An 8,820-nucleotide genomic window follows, 5' to 3' on the forward strand; every position below is an offset into this window, starting at 1 on the left:
AAGGATTCCATATGGCTTCTTTGAGGATGAATCTCCAAAGGTGATTGACATGGGGTGATGCTTAAGACTCTTGATCCCTAATCTTTCCACCATGTCTAAAGACATTACACTTCTGCTTGATCCAGAATCACATAAAGCATTGTCCACTTTCAAACTTCCAAGAGAGCATGAGATGGAGAAATTTCCTGGATTACCTAGCTTGGGAATTGATTTGGGTTTCACCCTTGTTGAACCAGTGCTAGAGACTCCATCAGATGTCCTTCCTTGAACCATTCTCTGATCATTTCTTTCAGTAATCTCAGAATCATTCTTTCACATATCAAAACAAGCTGCCTCCCCACCTTCTTTCTCAATGTCCTCATTGAGATCACAGAACAGGAAGTCAAACTCCTCTATGATGGCGTCCTCATCATCTTGTGTCAGGCATTTTTCACTTGAGACATTGCCATGGAGAAGATCCTCAATTTCTTGGACAGCAGCATGATTCTCATCATTTGAGAGGATGGCATTGCAGTATTCTGTTGGATGTGCAACTGATGTCCCTGGTAAAGATCTTTGAGCTTGAGAACTGCAGTGGCCCTTGTTGTTCTCTAGAGTCTTGACTTTGGAAGCCAAGTTTGAAAGTTGAGATAGAAGATCAGAATAACTGCAATCCACCTTGTTGTTAATCTCTGCCATTTTCTTGTTAAAGTCCATGGCACCACTTGCTTGACCTTGGAGAATTTGCTGGAGCAGGTTATGTACTTCTTGATCCTTATTCCCTGAGTTCTGTTGGAGGCTTTGCTGTTGGGGAGGGACAAAACCATGCTGGTTATTGATGTGAGAGTGAAAGTTCTGGGTGGGGTGATTCTTGTAATAGGTAAAGCCTTTTTGGTAACCTTGTTGTCCACTTACAAAGTTTACCTCAGCTGTGATGCCTTCCCCTTAAAATGTGTCTTGAAACACATGATTCACATCTCTAATCAAGTTGACTGACTTATGAGAAGCTAGGAGAAGTTTATCTAGCTTCTCATTGAGAGACCAGATGTATTTCCTTGTTCTTTCCTCTTCAGCACACACAGCACCTCTTGAATTCCTGTCAAAGTCTGCTCCATAAAGTTCATCACTCTGAGCTACATTCTCCACAAGGGTCATGGCATCTTTGACTTCCTTGCTCATGAAATTACCATTTGAAGCAGTGTCCAAGAGTAGTCTTACCTTTGGTAAAGCACCTCTGTAGAAGGTACTTAGCAGCTGAGAATCTGAGAATCTATGGTGAGGGCATTGCATGGTATACCCTCTAAATCTTTCCCAAGCCTCACAAAAGGATTCATGGATCTTCTGAATAGAACTTGAGATTTCATTTCTTAACCTTGCTGTTATTGATGAAGAGAATAACTTGGTTAGAAATACTCTTTTGCATTGCTCCCATGTTGTGACGGATCCTTGAGGTAGAGACTTTTCCCACTGATGAGCTTTGTCTACAAGAGAAAAAGGGAATAGTCTCAACTTGAAACTGTCCTCACTCACACCATTCAACTTAGTTAGATCACAGACTCTATCAAAGTTGTTAATGTGATCTAATGGGTCTTCTAATGCTAAGCCATGGAACTTGTTTGATTGCACCATGTTGATCAAGCCAGATTTGATCTCAAAATCGTTTTCAGGTGTAGGAGCTTGAATCCCATGTCTCTGACCCTGAATATTGGCCTCATCACCAACTCCCACAACTTGTCTTGGACGTGGAGGTGGTGGCTCTTGCTGATTCTGGTGGTTTCCATTACCACCATGAGCCTGTTGCCCTTGATCCATACCCAACCTCTCAATGTGTACAGCTATTTCTCTTTGTCTTCTTGCTTGACTTCTGGTGTTCATACACTTGAAAACAAAGACAGCACTTGAAAGATAATCAGTAAACAAAAGAAAATGACTTGATCTCAACGAATGCTAGAATGAATCTCCAATTGGCAACGGCGCCAAATTGATAATAGGTTTTTTAAGCCTACTAAGGTCAATTAACCTCTTGTGTTGTAGCACTTGAGGGTCAATCCAAATGGAGATTATCTAGGCACTAAGACTATATGGAACTATCCTTAATCCAAATCTAAAGAAATAGGTTGGTGATTAAGTGATCCAAAACATATAACAAACAAAGACAAGCAGTAATTAAGAACAAGCAACAAGATAAACAAAACAAAGACTCAAATTCTAATAAAGTGAAAGCTAAACCTCTAGATGTGATCATTGATTAGGGTGCTTTAAATGTGAATTCATGATGCTAAGCAAACAATGCAACACTTGCAATTCTTTAGTCTAGACTTTCCAAATCAGATTAATTCATTCGCATGATAAAAATCCCTTTACAAATTACTTAATCAAGACTAATTCCCATTAGTGAATAAGCAATTAACAAGCATAAGGTTCCAAGTCTAACATGACCAAACAGCCTCTTTGTGCATCAAAATAAGAGCTAAGAAAGACTGAATTTTATACAGAAAGATAAAGCATGAATCACATGATCTCAAATTCCAATCAACTTAGAACTCAAAGCAAGACCATTTCTTTCCCAAGACAATGATCACTATACTAATCAGCATTCAAACCTAACTCGCATTAGTGGTAATGATGATCAATATGCATTAATAAACAGTTCTAATATGTCATTTATTCTTTAAACAAACATTCCCATGGCTTTTTTAAACATAAACCCTTAAGTTAGCTCATTCAGGCATTTCATCAAAAACCTTGTGGGTGGAGAAATGCCTTAATTCTAGATCAAGCTTATAATGAGAGATCTAGCATTAAGAACAGCTAACTAAGGAAAAGAAATGAGAATCTAGAACCTAAACATCATAAATCAAACATCAAAGCACCCTAATCTACACACCTAGAAGCTTAAAAGAAGACAACTCACTAATCATGCTTAACACACCTAAGCTTTTGCAAGAGGTGATGTTAATCATGATTAGAAGCAAAGATAAGAAGATGAGATGATAAGAAACAGACTTAGACTGATTAAGTCCTTGAGATATCTCTTAACAAACTCGTATTTTAACAAAAAAGGAAAGAGAAACAAGAGAAAACAAAGCTTAAGTCTTGGAAAAAACCCTAAAAAGCATATATAGTGTCTCTTGCGGACCGGGTCAGCCCAGGACAAACTGGGTACTGACCCGGCTTCAAATGGGTCATGTCTCAAGTGTGCGACATGGTCAGGTGCTTCCCAAGTCGCAGGCCCAAGTCGCACAGCTATAGAAACAGGCTTGTGCACTTTAAATCCTTCAGCCCAACCGCATGCCTATCTAGGTGTAAACTGCGAGTGTTTGTGCTGTTCAGGCTTTCTTCTCTTCAACTCGCAAAACCAAGATGCATTCTGGAGATAACATGTGTGCAAGTTGGTCCTCCTTTAGTCATAAGTCGCAGGCCCAAGTCGGTGTAATTTGCGAACACATGTGCTACATGGTTCCACTTCATGTCCAACTCGCATGCCTATCTCGCACAGCATTGTGGACTTAGTCAAATTTAATTCTCGAAGTCTCTACCTTTCTCAGAGACTCCTTACACTTATCTCTAAAGTCTCAACATGTTTCCAGAGCGTTGAACATTCATGGGTGCGAGTTAATCAAGTCGCAGTACCGTATCGCACAACCTAAGCCTTCCCGGACCACTTTGCATTCAGGGGAGAGTAACTTCCAGGATATGGATCCAAATGGCATGATTTCAACTGAATTGGAAAGAGAGCTCAAATATCTCGTACCTTGGTGAAGGAACCCTCAGCGCTTGAGAAGTGGAAGGTTCCCCGGTGGGCTCTTCTTTGCAGTACATTCACACGGTCAGAAAGAGTCTTCTAGACATGTGTCCATTCCGGAAACGTTATCTTCTTGATCATGGCTCCAATTTGAATGATCTGAAACGTTCTGGAAAGAGAACTCAAATATCTCAAATCTTCATGAAGGACCTGTAGACTGAATCGGTTTGGAAGCGCATCGTCCTTCGCAATCTTCGGAGCTCATTGGGTCGGTCCTGAAACTGTCGCGAGACAGGTGTATCTTCCGGTGAGCTTAACTCTCATCTCACGACTCCAAATACAATGCTTCGACCTGTTATGGGACCGTGACTCGATCATCTCCAACTTTAGTAAAGGGGTCGGGTTCAGGTGACGTCGGAAAAAGCTCCGTTCCACCTGTTCTTTGATGTGTGTTGCTTTGGTCCTTTATCTGCTCCGAGACATGTACTTCTTCTTATCGCCGTAACTTTCAGTTAAAAACTCCAAATAGGACGATCTAAAGTGTTCTGGAAACTAGACTCGACGATCTTGATTCTGTATGAAGAATTTGGAGGCTGAATCCTGGTGAAAGTCCTCCTTCTCAGGTGATCACGTTGAGGCATCGTCGGCTCCATAACACTTGTCCGAGTCTGATGCATGGCTTTTGTCCCAATTGCTCCCAATTAGCTCCAAATGACCTGTAAACACTTCAAAAGTGAAAAACTCTCTTGTACCTAATGCAATTCCTAACTAAAGACAAAAGCAAAGACAAATATATGTAAAACTACCTAAATGTATGCATGAGACTCAATATTTGGACAAAAATGCAATCCTAAACATGACAAAATATAGTATATCAGCCAAGAATCTCTTAAAAAGCTTAAGAATTGAAATAGGTGTTCTATCTCCTAAATCTCCAAGTCTTTCGGAAGAGAAGAGAAAAAGGAGTTTTGATCCAAAAAGTGCATTTCCTTTCTTTAAAAAGTGTTTTTGTAGCAAAAACGGAAATTCATAAGTTTAAGGGAACTTACCTTTCTTGTCTTGCACGCAACGGAGGTTTAAAACTTACGGAAAATCTTAACGGGCTTTACCGGGAATGCTCCGGAAATCACCGGGAACTTTTGAAAAGCGGCGGAAATCCGCGTTTTCATCTCAACGACCAACGGCCGCGGTCAGGAGACGCGCGACCGCGGTGGTTAGGGGCTCGGCCGCGGTCACATTCACGGTGCCGCGGTCGATGATTCCTTGGCTGCGGGTCGGTTGGTCGCGACCGCGACCCTTTTCCCTGCGGCCTTCGTCCAACTTTTAGGTCTTTGCCGGACCGAGCAGCTAAAAACCTATCGTTTTTTCTTGGGTTTTCTAATTTTCTGATTTTTTTTGTGTTTTTTTTTTATAAAATATCTGAAACTTAAAAGAAAAAGAAAACATAAATTGTAAAAAGGAAAAGAAAACTAAAAGAAAGAGTACCAAAATGGGTTGCCTCCCATTAAGCACTTTTGTTTTAAGTCGTTTAGCTCGACGTAGGCATGAAGAATCAGGCCGAGTTGAATGGCACTCCACTTGATGTGCCCTTATCACTTCCGGTCGCCGGAGGTTTTACTTCTTCTCCTTGAGGAGCCGTCTTCTTTCCTTTACTCTTCTTTTGGACTTTAACATTGTTTAAAACCCTTTTTATGTTTTCGATCAGCTCCTGGATTTGGTCCTCACTAGTTTCTGTTGTATCCGGTGGAATGATGATCTTGATCTTTGCAAAAGCTTTCGGCTTCTCCTTTTCTTTCTCTTTTGGCCGGTTTCCTTTGCTTGGAAAATCATCTAGGATAGTCCGGTAAAACCTTCTGCGATCTACATTGAGGAAAACAGCATGCCGGTTTGCGTGATCGATTACTGCTCCTACGGTAGCTAGGAATGGTCTCCCGAAAATGAGTGGCCTCTCCTTGTCTTTATCCATCTCCAGGACTTGGAAACCTGCTGGAACAATCTTGTCTCCCACTAGAACTTGTAGATCATGAATTCCCCCTTCAGTATCTTTTTGAGATGGATCTCCAAAGATAAACTTAACCGTCGATGTCCTTAAGGTTTTTATGCCCAATTTTTTGGCAAATGTCTTTGACATGATGTTGACATTGGCTCCGGAATCGCACAGGCAGTCTGTGAACTTGATTCCTGAAATGAAACATTGGAAAACAAAACGCCCCGGATCGTCGGCTTTTGTAAGCCTTTGAAACGGTGATCGTTGAGGTACGTTGAATGGTGGCTGCTTGGCATCGACATCCTTGTAAACTGGTACAAAGATTGGGGTTTCTTCTTTCTTTCCATCGGTTCTGGCCTCTTCTTCGGGCAATGTGGTTATGGCATTGCAAAACCTCTTAGGGTATTCCTCAACTCTTCCTGGAAGAACTCCACTTTGCCTCTTCATAGAGTCGGCTGTTTGGGCAACTTGTACGTCTAGCTTTTTGACGTGCAAAGATAAAGCTTCAAACTTCCCGTTCAGGACATTGTACATGCAGTCAACCTTCATGCTCATGTCTTTAGATGCTTTTTCGTTCTTCATAACGAGCTGTTGGGTGGACTGTTCAAGTCTACCGATTTGTGAAGCTAGCTGGTTCGTCGTGACTCCTTGCTGTTGTTTAAATTGATTGTTAAAACCCGTACCTTGGTAGTTATATGGCTGTCGCGGTTGATAAGCTCCTGTCCCTTCGAAGTTTCCACCTTGGAACTTGTTTTGGAAGGATTTTTGCATTGGTGGGTAGTACTGATCTTGAGGATTCTCCACATTTGGATTGCGGTAAGAGAGATTGTTGTAATTTGCATTCCGGAAGTTGTTGTTGAAGCCATTGTTGAAGCGATTTGGATATGGTGCTTCTGCTCCTACATAGTTCACCTCTTCTTCTTGAAAGGCTTGATTAATGTGATCGATATCACTAGGCCCTTCATCTTCTGCGCCATTGTTGGTCTCACAAGCATGGATTGGGCGATTGTTGCTCTTCAAAAGCTGGCTCATCATCTTCTTCAACTCGGTTATCTCCTTGTTGTCTGTTCCGGTTTGCTTCGTCGAGCGATTGTATTCAGGACAATCATTGCTATTGGCTTGAGCCAAATTCTCGATGAGGGCTCTTCCTTGTGCTATCGTCTTTTGTCCAAAATCTCCATTGCTAGCGAAAGTTTGTATTTTGGTTGCAAACCTCGGTAAAAGGTGCTCAGCAGGCTTGATCCAGGAAATCCATGGTGGGGGCAATCACTTTCATACTCCTTAAAACGTTCCCAGGCATCATAGAAAGTGATAACTTAGAGTTTTCAAGGCTCTAAATGAGGGGTTATCAATCCCTTTTGTCACTTTGCAGTACAAAGGGTATCAATCCATCATGTGTAGACACTAAGATGCAGTATCAGTTCTTAATTCAAGCCAAATGAGTGAGGTTTTGATGATTAATTACAACTAAGAACTCAAAACAAGGGTTAAAGCTAATGACCAACTTAAACAAGCAAGTAAATAAGCTAAATGAGATGAGAATGTATGTATGATGATGAGAAAGGTCTTAGACATGATAGTGGATTAGGGTGCCTTTAGTGTTAAACTAGTGAGCTAATGAATCATGTGATCAAGCAAACCATTCAACTTAAACATCATTAATTAAGCTAATGCTCTCATGAAGGTATTAACTTCTATGCTAAAACAGTTTCTAACCTAATCATCATTAGTGAGACATGAATCAACAAGCATTAAGAACCAGTTTAATCTGTCATTTAAGCATATAAACAATCATTCCCATGATGAACAATACTTAAACCTTTAACAACCTTGGTTTAGACATTTCATCAAACACTCTTGGTGCATGAAATGCCCAGAATCTAGACCACATATGATGTGTATGGATAGCATTAAGAACAGGTTGTAGAGAATGGAATATGAATTATCTAACCCCTAAGCTCACTAATCTACCACTTAAGCATCCTAATCTACATATCTAAGACCTTAATATGGGGATTACTCACTAATCATGCTAATCTCTCTTAAACCTTTGCAAGTTGAGAAAATTGGTATGATTAATGATGAGAAATGTAGATGGAGAAGATAGATAATGATGGATTTGCAGCTTTTAAACACAAGATCTCTCAAACTCTCTTGATTAAAACGCCCAAAATCAGATATTTCTCTTCAAAAGGAGTTTTCTTACACAAAAGAGGCAAAGAGATTATGGAATAAAGCTTAAGTCCTTGGGATAAAACCCTAAAAACTATATATAGGTCTTTAAAACGGACCGGGTCAGCCCGGAACAAACCGGGTCCTGACCCGGCTTTAATGGGTGAAATGACGACTGTGCGAGTTGGTCAGGAGCTTCCCAAGTCGCATGCCCGAGTCGCACAGCCAGAGAAGCAGTTTTTTGAGCCTTAATGTGTCAGCCGCATGCCCATCTAGGTGTGTTTTGCGAGTCTTTGTGCGATTCAGTCTTCTTCCTCTTCAACTCGCATGACCAAGACAAAATCTGGGGAGAATATGTGTGCGACTTGGTCCTCCTTTTGTCCCATGTTGCATGCCTAACTCGCACAGCCAAAGAAAGAAGCTTGAACGAGATAGAACCCATGTAAGCCCGGCCGCATTACTCTCTCGGTGTGATTTGCGAACCTTCATGGGGCTCAGTTCTCTTTGCTCCTTAACTCGCACGACCATGTGCGGGATGGTGCCCATCACTCCCAATTCGCATGCTCAAGTCGGTGTAAATTGCGAGTCTTCATGCGGCTCAGTTCCAAGCTTGGCCTACTCGCATGCTCAAGTCTCACGGTTGTGGACTTAGTATTCTTCTTGCTCGGGAACCTTAGACCTTACCCAGTGATACCTTACTCGCACATCTCAACATGCAGCTCAACCCCCAGGCATTAATCTCCAGGAATTACGAGTTAACCAAGTCGCAAGACCATCTCGCAGGCTTCGGATCTCCTTGGACCACTTCACATTCGTGGGAGAGTAACTCCCAGGATACTGATCCAAATGGTGCGATTCCAACTTCAGTGGACAGAACACTTAGACATATTCAACTTTTGTGAAGGAACCTTCGGCCCCTGGGAAGTGGAAGGTTCCC

The 8,820-nt window shown here is 41.6% G+C and overlaps 1 non-coding gene and 1 pseudogene across 1 annotated transcript; both read left to right on the top strand.

The window, feature by feature from the left end:
* Nucleotides 1–1,246: 1,246 nt before the first annotated feature.
* LOC112086176 lies at nt 1,247–1,353 on the top strand. Its single transcript, XR_002899352.1, has one exon. It is a non-coding gene; the product is annotated as a small nucleolar RNA R71 (small nucleolar RNA).
* Nucleotides 1,354–6,959: 5,606 nt separating this feature from the next.
* Nucleotides 6,960–7,034, top strand: LOC112086174 (annotated as a pseudogene).
* Nucleotides 7,035–8,820: the final 1,786 nt, after the last annotated feature.

This window comes from Eutrema salsugineum, unplaced genomic scaffold (genome assembly GCF_000478725.1).
Source record: "Eutrema salsugineum unplaced genomic scaffold, Eutsalg1_0 scaffold_23, whole genome shotgun sequence".
Taxonomy (NCBI): domain Eukaryota; kingdom Viridiplantae; phylum Streptophyta; class Magnoliopsida; order Brassicales; family Brassicaceae; genus Eutrema; species Eutrema salsugineum.